This window comes from Vombatus ursinus, unplaced genomic scaffold (assembly GCF_900497805.2).
Source record: "Vombatus ursinus unplaced genomic scaffold, bare-nosed wombat genome assembly UNPS02014847.1, whole genome shotgun sequence".
Lineage (NCBI taxonomy): Eukaryota > Metazoa > Chordata > Mammalia > Diprotodontia > Vombatidae > Vombatus > Vombatus ursinus.
Genome location: NW_020954625.1, coordinates 20,248,091 through 20,260,542, shown reverse-complemented (window position 1 = coordinate 20,260,542; position 12,452 = coordinate 20,248,091). Strand labels below are relative to the sequence as shown.

General features: G+C 35.8%; 1 protein-coding gene across 1 annotated transcript in view; it reads right to left on the bottom strand.

The window, feature by feature from the left end:
- PCDH15 (protocadherin related 15) overlaps positions 1-12,452 on the bottom strand; it is a 1,147,277-nt gene that overhangs the window by 530,173 nt on the left and 604,652 nt on the right. The window lies entirely within an intron of this gene.

Genomic DNA, 12,452 nt, shown 5'->3' with positions numbered 1-12,452 from the left:
AGGGAACTATATATTCGTGACATGTGTGTGTATTGTCACATGTGTGTGCATAAATATGTGTGCCCAGATTTGGAATGACCATGCCTCCTAACACTTTCTAAAGCATACATATACCTATATATGACATACACAAATATACAGCACACACATATATATGTAGAGAGATCTAGTTATCTATCTATGGGCATAGTCATTCCAATCTTGGATCCCTGAATCTAATATCCTTCAGCTTTCCTATATCCATACTGTTACACAAACACACACATACACAATATTGAGAGAGAGATAAATATATATGTACATATAATACATATGTGTATATAATATAGTTTTCTTATATATATATATATAATGTTAGAAGTTGGATGTACATATGTGCTTTCTAAACTATATAGATATAAATCTATAGAGATAAATAAATGATATAGATGTACATATATGATATGATGATTGAACCTTTCTCAGACCAGGTTAGGAAAGGCAGTCACCATAATGTTTATAGAAACATGTTTACCAACCAAATGTTTACAGAAACTGGAACAGGCAATATATATGAAATCTCCCTACTCTTCAAAGAGAATTTTGGAAAACCATGAGAATGGAGAAACATAAAGGAATGATCAATGTTGTATTCCCTCATAACATTGAAAACCAATTAATAAGAAAACACACATTCAGTGAAATTGTTAAGCTCTGTTTTTGAGCCTACTCTAAAGTCAAGCCATGTATTTCTGAGCTGGGGAGGCCCGAGGGGAAATGTGTAACACTATGTCACATGTGCTTGATGGGCAAATAAAGAACAAGGAACCTATTCACACATTCACAGAATGTGACTAAAAATGTCCCAGTGTGGCAAAATGGAGTGCAAGGAAAATACAATGCTGATGGCAAACTTCATCAAATTAAAGGCTGCTGACCAGGATAAATTTGATATAATTTACAGAAAGAGAAATCTTGATATTTCTAACTGGAAGTGCGTGTTGTTCTATATCTGAAACCCTTTCTTTCCTTCCCAGCAATATGACAGGAATGTAAGTTTTGAAGCATGTATTTACAATTTCATAACTGATAAAATGTTCAAGTTAATAGAATGGGGTATCCAATAACAATGTTTTCATTGAAACTGAGCTTCAGATGCGAAATCTGAATAGAGACCTTTTTAACGATGCCACTTAAATATAATTTTTCAAGGTAGTGTATCACGGAGTTGAATAGTCACCTAAAATGTACATTTCACTTTATTTAAAAAAATTATCTTCCTGAAAGATTCTTTTTTGAAGAATCAGACGCATTTTATTTCATTCCAAGCTTCCTTTCACTGATGTTGGCAGGGCCTCTTACTGCCTGTCCTCCATGCCTGAAACTTTGTCTTAATCTGTGTCTGCTGGCTTCTTTCAAGTATCAGCTAAAGTCCTACCTTCATAAAAAGCCTTTTTCAGTCTACCTTACCCTTAGTGCCTTCCCTCTGGTCTCATGTCCAATTTCTCCTGTCTAGAATATATAGTCTTTGTCCATCGTCATTTGCTTCTTGTCTTCTCCATTAGACTGTGAGCTCTTTGAGGTCAGGGACAGCATTTTGCCTTTCTTTTTATTCCTAGTACTCACTAAAGCGCCCTGTACATAATAGGCATTTAACAAATGCTTGTTAACTGACTGATCATCTGATAATAAAAAACAAACACTTCTAAGGAGGGACAGGGTCAAAAGAGAGAACAGAATAAATGCGGGGTAGGATAGGATGAAGGGAAATATATCTAGTTTTTCACAACAGGGCTACTATGGAGGTGTTCTGCATGACTACACATCTATAACAGGTATCAAGATGCTTGCCTTTTCAATGAGGGTGGATGGGGAGGGAGGAAGGGAGAAAATTTGTAACCCAAAGTTTTAAAAACACATGTTAAAAATTAGAAAAAGAAAAAAAAAGAAAATCTTTTAAAAAAAACCTTCAAAATAAGCTACCAACTTTTTTGTTTCCTTTGCATCTTCTTTAGGAAAATAGGCAGAGATAAGGGTGGCAAAACCTGTGTTGAAAAATCTGGTTCAAGATTAAGAAACAAGTCTAGAAATGGGTATTACTTATCAACTCGCTAATTCTTAGAGACTCCTCAAAAGCTTTTGACTTGTGTGTCATGGATATTTTAATCAAGAAGAGAGATATTGACTCCTTACGGAAAATAAAATTTTTTTGGGGGGGGAGCTAGGCAATGGGGTTAAGTGACTTGTCTAGGGTCATACAGCTAGTCAGTGTTATGTGTCTGAGGCCGGATTTGAACTCAGGCCCTCTTGGATCCAGGGCCAGTGTTCTATCCACTGCGCCACCTAGCTGTCCCACCAGAAAAAAAATTCTTGATGACTGATGTATCTATCATTTCAGAATTAGCCTCCTCTGTGCTGTCGTATCATTAAGTATTTAGAGCAAAGGTCAAAGAATACAACAAACTAGCTGAAATGATATTGTATCCACTTACAACTGCTCCAATTCAACCTGTATATGACATATGGAAAATGGGAAATAGACAAAAGGGAAGATATTGTGTATATCAGTATTTTATAAAGACATTTAATTGATGCAAAACAGTCACTACAATGAGAGAAAGTTTTCAGAAACTCTGAATGTTCTCTCTCACTTTACTAAATAAAGAATACACATTTATTTGAAAACTCTAGAAAATGGAATGATGGAAGCCTAGGAGTGGTATAACTTCATAAAATATTAAAGCAAATAGAGGAGAGAGGGAATCTGAATGGTGATACCATTGGTAAGCTTATACCTAAAAAAAATGATAATAGCAGATGGGAAGAGATGACATAAAAGTGCTGATAACATCACTTTTTGTTATTTTTAGAAAAGAACTAGAAACTGACAGGGTGCCTATAAATTAGGAAATGTTGGAACAAATTTTGGTCTGGGAATATAATGGAATATTATGTCACCATAAAAAGTGATGAAAGAGATAGATTCAGAAAAATCTGTAAAGACATATATACTTCTAAAGAGCGAAATGAGAACCAGGAGAACAATGATCACAATAAATACATTTTTTAAACAAAGAAAAAAAAACTTCTAAAGACTTAAAAACTGTATGAGAAATGCATTTTGAGACATGGCTCATATGTGGATTTAATTTGCTATAATAAATGTTAATAACAATTATTATTATTATAAACATTTACATAGTGCATAGTATATTCCAGACACCCTGTCAAGTGTTTTACAAATAGCAGATTATTTGATCCTCACAACTCTGGGGTAGTAAGTGCTATTATTATCACCATTTTACAGAAGATAAAACTGAGGCAAAGAAAAATTAAGTGACTTGCCCAGGGCCACACAGGTCGGAAGTATTTGAGGCTGGATTTGATCTCAGTTTTTCTGATTCCAGGCCTCATGCTCTATCCCTGAATCACTTCATTGCCCAAGATAAACTTTTTTTTGAGGGGCTGGCAAGCATTGGGAGTTCAAAAGGAGTGTAGTAATAGAGATAACCCCACTCTCTTAAAAAAATAAAGAAGAGAAATGAGTGACACTTAAATGTGTTTAATTCAGAGAAGACAATAGAAGAAAGTCCATCAAGAGGGAAAGAGATATGCAGCACATGTTTGAAACTGATATGTTGGACATATTACATAATTTCTAAAAGCAATTAGAGATACATATTAGAGATATGCAGTTAGGTATGCAATTTACTTTCTCCCTTACTTGTATACAGAAATATTCATGTTTGCTAGAAGTTTTTCAAGTTCAAAAATATCAATTTTTAAAAAAGGGACTAAATTTGAGGACCTCAGAGGTCCCTTAGATCTCTAAATCTGGAATCCCATGATCCTGTAATATTGATTCAAGTTTTGTCTCTGATGCTGCTACCTGTGTGATTTTTTCTAAGTCACTTGTTCTCCTTTGGCTTCTGTCTCCCTCTCCTCCATATACCCACACAGATGATAATCTCCAATCCTTTACCTCCCAAATCCTGGGAGATTAGAGCCACGGAGTCAAATCTTGGGTCAGCCCAGAGATGAATGAAGGGATGAAAGTAGTCTTGTCACGTGATCAACAGAAGACTTTAAGATATAGGGATGATGGGCCAGAAGATCACAAAAGGGAGGAAGTGTATCCTTTGCCCTTTGGAAACCTGGAAGACGTCCTTATTGCCCCTACTTAGCTACAGATATGAGAATTATTCATTTTCTCACTCTCCAGGCATTGCAATGACTCTAGCAGTACAACTTTGGATTACTTTGCTTTGTTGCTAAAATACTAGATTTTGCTGTGATCAAATGAGATCGGGGAAACAGTAGAAAGATCATTGGCTCTGAAGTTTAAAGAGCTTAGTTCATACCCTAACTCTAATACCTACTAGCTGCACGAACTTTCATAAAGTGCTTAACTTCTCTGGGCCTTAGTTTTCTCATCTCTTAAATAAGTGTGTTGGATCTTATGGCTTCTGAAATACCTGAAAGTTTAAGATCTGTGTTCATATTAGATAATACATGTAAAACATTTTACAACCTTTCAAGAGAAATACATGTTAACTATTATTAGCATTATTTTGTCTCCCCAAAACAAAGAGAACTAGGATCTACCCAATGAATGATTCAGCAAAAAATAGCATCTGAGAAGGAAGGAGGCTGGCTGGGAGAGATCACAATGTCTCCCCCTGACCACGAGAAAGCCCACGGTACACCAGGAAAGAGAAGACACACACCAGAAAACTTGAGAGGAGAGGGCTCTGAGGCTTCCCATTTCAAACATTTGAGGAGCAGAGGTGAAGCAATGCTGTCTTTTGAGGATAGATGGGCTAGATGGGCCTGGTGGGATTGCATCTGCTTCACTGTACCTCCAAAGCCCTTTGGGGCACATTTTAAACAGCAGCGTAGCACAGCTTCCCTTGAATTCATGACTCAATTCCCATACCTGGCTTTGCTTTATTTCTTCATTCAGTCTCAGTCATCAATAGAAACGATAACTTCTTACTTACTGAAAGTTGAAGGTTCACATACCCTTGTATCTTCCTTGAATTCTTCAAAATAATGGAGTAAATATTTTGGGTCTAGGCAGAGCTGAATTACTTCACCTCTCTCTCTTCTTAAAAATGTTGCCCTTTGTCACTTAGGTGACCACATAACACCCTCCACAAATGAGATTCTGACTGAGATAATAGGAATAGAAATGCCTACAGGGTAGCTTGAGATGCTTTGAACTTTTTATTTTTCAAATGTTTTCTTGTTCTTTCTCCATGGGATCGCGGGAAGAAATAGCTGAAACTGTAACAATTTTCCTGGAGTTTGATACCTTTTCAAGACCCTTACCTCTGCCCCTGTAGCAATGACTTGTTCCACATGGTGATGATGTCCCCATGGCCCACTGATGAAGGAGACGGGAGAGATGTAATGCAGTAAAGGAGTTGACCTAAGTCTAGTCACTAGTATGATCCCCTGTTTTTCTCACTCACTGATGATATGTTTATTCCATAGTTTCAGAAACTCTCAGAAGACAGGCCTATTCTTGCAGAACCACAGAATTTTGAGAGAAAGGATCTCAACAGGTATTGAAAGTCATACACAAAAGGATTCCCTACTCTAAAAGATCCTATAGATAGAGAAAACATCTGACCAAAGACCTACAGTGAGGATGAACCCACCAATTTTAAAGGTAATTCCATTCTACTTTGTAAACCACTTTAATTACTAGTTTTTTGTTTGTTTGTTTTTACATCAAGTTCAAATATTCCTCTCTGGAACTTCCACTCATGTCTCCCAATTCTGGTCTTTGGGGCCAAACAGAAAAGGTCTAATATCCCTTCTACATGAGAGTTCTACAAATATTTGAATACAACTATCTTCCCTCAACCTGAATATTTTCTTCAAAATAAACATCTCCAACTGGTTCAATGGGTACTCATATGAAATGGCCTCAAGCCCCTTTATCCTAAGCTGGAAACTTTCTAGCTTACTGAAGTCATTCAAATTATGATCCTGAGAACTGAACACGGTACTTTTTGATATTCTTTGATCAAGACAGAATATAAGGTGACTATCATTCTTCCTCTCTTAATGCAGCCAGAAATTGCATTACTTCTTTGGGCTGCCACATCAGACTCAAATTCACCTTGCCATCTACTAAAGCCACAAAGTACATTTTAAGATAAATGTTGTCTAACTCCGTCTTTCTGATCCTGTACTTTGATGTTTAATTATTAAGCCCAAGTCTAAGAATGTATATTTATCCCTTTTGAATTTTATCTTTTAGATTTAACCCAATGTATATACAAATCTTTTTGCTCCTGATCCAGTCATACAGTGTGTTAACTATCTCAGCCAATGTTGTAAATTTGACAAATATGCTATTTATAGTCCAAACCATATCTGAAAAAAAAGGCACTACAACATACTCTATTATGATAAAGACGTCCAAACAAGATCTAAGCCAGCTGATTCTACTGGACAGCTCCAATTGATAAGAAGTACCCTTCCTCACACACATACACACATACATCAAGATGAAATTTGCTTCTTGGCAATTTTCATCTCCCACTTTTTTTCTATTCCTACCCTTGAATGTGGTCAAGGCAATCAAGTACAATCCCTGTTTCAATTGATAGATCATCAAATACCTGAAGATGGTTGTCAAACTCAAAAATGTATGAGATTCATTGGGTTGCCCACCCAACTGCAGGACATAATCCGAACAAGAGGTATTTTTCACGTACTTGATTTTTCTTGTGTCTATTGTTTAATGGGCAACTATATGGCAAAGTTGATAGAGTGCCGGTCCTGGAGTCAGAAAGACCTCAGTTCAAATGTGGTCTCAGACATTTACCAGCTGTGTGACCCTAGGCAAGTCACTTAACCCTGTTTGCCTCCATTTTCTCATTTGTAAAATGAACCAGAGAAGGAAATGCAAATTATTCCAATGTTTTTGCAAGAAAATCCCAGTGGGGTCATAAAGAGTCAGAGATGACTTAAAATGACTGAATAATTTTGGGGGGTTTCTTTTGGGTGTTATTTTTTTCCAGATGCTGAAATAAATAAAATATTTTGCTTTATTTTCTATTTCGTATAATCACTACAGTTGCCAAAACATTATCTTTGAGGGTAAAGGTTATTTTTGCCTTTTGTCATCACCACCGTGCTTAGTATAGTTTTTGGGACAAAGAAAGTGTTTAATAAAAGCTTGTTGACTGACATTGATTTAACACGAGAAAGAAACCAAATCTATATCCTCACATTTTATGATAATTCACTTCATTATGAGTAGTTCAACTGTTGGGCTTTGGTCTGGTTTAGTTAACCCTATCTCTGCATGTTGTGTTAGGAAATTCTTTGTATGACATAGAACTACACCCAAAGGTGGGGGAAACAAAAGATCTGAACTGCTTAAAATGAAAAGTACAATCAGTAAACTCAAGGTTCACCAAAGTTTTTTCTCTTCTCTCTTCCCCTAATCTTTGAGGTGGGTATTATGTTTTTAGTTGTTTTGTTTTTAGTCAGCGTTTGACTCAATATTCCTGAGCTATTTCTAACAGTAATGAAAACTGTAAATGGGGTTGCTTGGATACCGGAGCCAGGGGAGCCCGAAGGTCAAAGAGTAAATCTGATTGTTCCTATTTGAAAACAGCGTTTCTTTATTTCACTCAGTAAAGATTAGGGAGATATGGCCAACCAACGGAGGAGGTTTTATTTTTTATTTTTGCTGTTTTAGGTGGAAATTCACCAAGAAACAGAAATCAAAAAGAAATAGACAAGCAATATTCACTTATTACCTAGTTTTGTAAAGTGCTTCCATGTATCATCACATCTGAACCTCAAAATAACCTTTTAAGGTAAGTGATGTTAATTTTTTTAATTCTTTCTCAGAATCAAAATCTTATTTAAAAAAATATTTTAATACTCTTGTCTTTTTAAATTTTGAGTTCCAAAATCCTTCCCTTCCTCCCACTATTCCCCCACCCACTGAGAAGGCAAACAATATGATACCAATTATATATATACGAAATCATGCAAAATATATTTCCATTTTAGCTATCTTTCATTAAAAAAAGAAAAATAAAGAGAGAACATTATAGTCCAACTCACACTGAGTTCATCAGTTCTCTCTCTTAAAGTGCATAATATTTTTTTCATCATGAGTCCTTTGGAATTATCTTAGATCATTTTATTACTAAGAATAGCTAAGTTTTTCTCAATTGGTCATCATTATAATATTGCTATTACTGTGCATAATGATTTGCCGGTTCTTCTCACATCACTTTGCATCAGTTCATATAGATCTTGTCATATTTTTGTTTTGTTTTATTTTGAATTCTGAATCTCCCTTGTCATTTCTTAAAGCACAGCAGTACTCCATCACAATCATATGCCACAGATTGCTCAGGTATTCTCCAACTGATGAGCATTCTCCCAATTTCCAATTGCCACTACAAAAGAGTGGCTATAAATATTTTAGGTCATTTTCCTTTTTCTTTGATCTCTTTGGAATACAGACCTAGTGGTAGCATGGCTGGGTCAAAGGATATGCAGTATTTTTTTATTAATTTATTTTGATTTATCAAAAATCACTTCCATAAGCTTTTGATCTTTAAATTTGCTACCTATGTTCTCTGTGTATGTAAACTCCTTTTAACTTCCATAGTGATGATAAAGTTCTTCAGAACTACATGTATCATCTTTCCATAGAGAAATGTAAACATTTTAACTTTATTGACTCCCTTGAATATTCTTTCATATTTACCATTTTCTGTTTCTCTTTGCCTCTGTTTGAATGTCAGTTTTTGTTGTTGTTTTTTAATTCAGCTCTGATCTTTTCAGGAATGCTTGAAAGTTCTCTATTTCATTAAATAGCCCTATTCTCCCCTGGAGGATTATACTCAGTTTTACTGTGTAGGTTATTCTTGGTTGTAATCTTAGCTCCTTTGCTTTCTGGAATATTATATTTCAAACCCTCTGCTCCTTTAACAGGGGAGCTACTAAATCTTGTATGATCCTGATTGTGACTCCATGATATTTGAATTGTTTCTTTCTGTTTGAAGTATTTTTTCTTTAACCTGAGTGCTCTGAAATTTGTCTAAAATATTCCTAGGAGTTTTCATTTTGAGATCTCTTTCAGGAGGTGATGAATGGATTTTTAAGTTTCTATTTTACCTTCTTGATCTAAGATATCAGGGCAATTTTCCTTTATAATATCTTGAAATATAATGTCTAATCTCTTTCTTTGATCGTGGCTTTCAAGTGGTCCAATATTTTTTTTTAAAATTATCTCTCATCAATATATTTTCCAGGTCACTTGTTTATTCCAATGAGATATTTCACATTTTCTCCCAATTTTTATTTATTTTTTTAAACTTTTTATTGTTCCTTGGTGTCTCATGGAGTCATTAGCTTCCACTTGTTCAATTTTAATATATAAGGAATTATTTTCTTCAGTAAGATTTTGTACCTCTTTTTTTTATTTTGCCAATTATGCTTTTTAAATTGTTCTTTTCTTCCATGAATTTTTGTGACTCTTTTACAATTAGTCCAATTCTGTTTTTAAGTAGTTGTTTTCTTTAATAATTTTTGTGCTTCTTTCACCAAGCTCAAATCTCCTTTCATAATTTTCTTGCATTTCTTTCATTTATTTTCTGAATTTTTCCTTTACCACTCTTATCTTTTTCTTTAATTCTCCCAGGATTTTTTTTTTTGGGAGGGCAGGGCTTGGGACCAATCAGCATTTTTCTGTAATCATTTTTTATAGCTATTTTCATAGTCTTTTTCTGAGTTTATGTTTTGGTCTTCCATACTACCATAGTAGCTTTTCATGGTCATTTTTTTTTTTTTGCTCTTTTTCCCATTTTTTTTTTTTTTTACTTTGAACTTTATGTTAAAGTTGACCTCAGTTTACCTTGGTGTGAGGAGGCACTGTCCCAAGCTTCAGGATTTTTTGTGCTTCTCTTTTCAGAACTAGTCCTGGAGGTCTGCAAGTTTTTGGTACTTTTAAAATAATGTGATCCTGGAAGAGGTATGGTCACTGCTCTCTTACTCTGTACTCTGGTCTTTACCTAGGAGGGGTTCCTGTTCCCCTGCAGCTGCATATACTAGTGCTCCTCTATGCCTTTGTAGTGTGACCAGGACTGCTATTCCCTTGTGATGAACCACCAGTACTCATATCTGCCCTGGAACTGTGACCCAGAACTGCATATGGACAATAGAGTTGCTAATCAGTGCCAGTTACACACAGTGCCAGCAAAGAGTCCCCTGCAATCTCTTTCTGTCCAATTGCCAGACCCCTTTACTGTCTCTAAACTAAGAGCTACCAAAGCTGCTCTGTGTGGGCTCTGGACAGACTTCTATCACACCTCCACCCTGGTGTTACAGACTTCTTCTGCCTACTTTTTAATTTTTCTTAAGCTGGAAAATTATGTAACCCTGATTTTTTAAAGTTTGGCTCTGCGGCTCTGAATTTTGATTTGAAGCACCATTTTGGGGAGAGTTCAGCTAGGCCTTTACTCCTAATCTGCCATCTTGGCTCCCCCTCTGGTAGGTGCTATTATTATTCTTACATTACACACACACACACACACACACACACACACACACACACACACACACACACACACACCACACAAATCCTGATGCTTAGAGAATTTAAGAGACTTATGCAGAGTTATAGCACTAGAAATCAAATAATTAATTTATTAACAAACATTTAATAAACACTTTTTTTTTTCTCGGACCTGGTCTAACTTCTGGGAATACAAAGAAAAACAGAAAATAGTTTTGCCCTTCAAGATATTTTTCCTTCTAATGGGAGACTGTGTCTGAAGTAGGATTTAAGTCTCCATATTCTTGGCTTGTAAACCAGTGCTCAAGCCACTAAGTTTCTCCTCCACCTCAAAACTATGTAAAAGAGAAAAAAGACCAAACAATGCATTACCTTTATCAAACAGAGAAAGTATGAGCCCACCTGGAAATAAATCTTGGACTAGCAAAAATGAGAGAGAAGGGCTCTGGGAAAGACAGAGTCCACTGGACTGGGGAAGGTAGCCCTTACTCAGTAGTTGCTGATTTCAGCCAAAAAAAGAAAAAGAAAAAAGAAAAAAAATTTCGATTTTTTCTGATTCATAGTAAGACATTGATTGATGAGAGATAGGTTGTGAAAGTGAAAGAACACTCAACCTGCAATTGGAAGCTCTAGTTATGAATCTTCATTTTGACATTGAAAAAAACCTCCCTATTATCTGTAGCATCAAGCACAAAGTCCCCTATTTTGCATTGAAGGCTCTTCAAAACCTGGCTCTAAGCTGTCTTTTTTATGTTTATTATATACATTAATCTCCTTCATGTTCTATGTTCTATTCAAACTAGCTTCTCTGCCCTGCACACTTGAATAACCAGCTCCATATTCTAACTCATAATTCTTTTGCCTTCGCCATTATGCTAGGAAAAGGCAGCTATGTGGTGCAGTGGATAGAGTGCTAGGCCTAGAATCAGGAGGACCTGAGTTCAAATCCATCCTCAGTCACTTACTAGTTGTAAGACCTTGGGCAAGTCACTTCACTCTGTTTGCCTCAGTTTCCTCATTTGTAAAATGAGTAGGGGAAGGAAATGGTAAGCTACTTCAGTATCTTTGCTAAGAAAACCCCAAATGAGGTCATGAAAAATCAGACATAATGGAAAAATGACTAACAAAAACAACAAATATGTGTGTATTTATATGTATGTGTGTGTGTATATATATATATATGTGCATGTGTATATGTATATATGTAGCACCTTCTTTGAGTTCATTCCCCCAATTCACACAGAAATTGGAGAAATAAATATAGATTTTGAGGGGTAAATGAATCACTGGCTATTTTCCTAACACAGTAACTCATGAGTCCCCCCAGTGTGTTTCCTCTTAATAGTTAGCCAGTAGTCTCAATTCTTAGGGAGGGCATTTACTCAGACAACAACAACAAAAAAAATAGTAGTTATAGAACATTTTGGACTAAAATCTGGGCTTACTCTCCCACAATTACATAAAGAATACATGGGGGGGAAGAATGGGTACAAACTTAGCATATAATGGTAGAGTAGAATAGATGGCAGAAACCCATACACCGTCCAGACAACTTGTAACCTGGAACTATAGGGCCTACATATTTTTTTTTCCAGTTTGGTGGCCCAATGGACAGATAAATAGGTTTAGAGTCAAAAATATCTGAATTCGGATCCAGTGTCAGAGGCTTTCTAGCTATGCTACCTTCCTTAGACAAGTCATTTAGCCATTGTTTGCCTCAGTTTCTTCATATTTAAAATGAGGATAAAACGTGAAGCCTCTACCTCCTGAGGTTGTTGAAAAGGTAAGATGAAATAGTGGTAAAGTACTTTGTAAACCTTACAGTGTTATATTAATGCTAGCTGCTGCCACTGCTACTACTAATAATAATTTCTGGAGGATCTTCCTGAAATTGACTATTGAATTAATGATG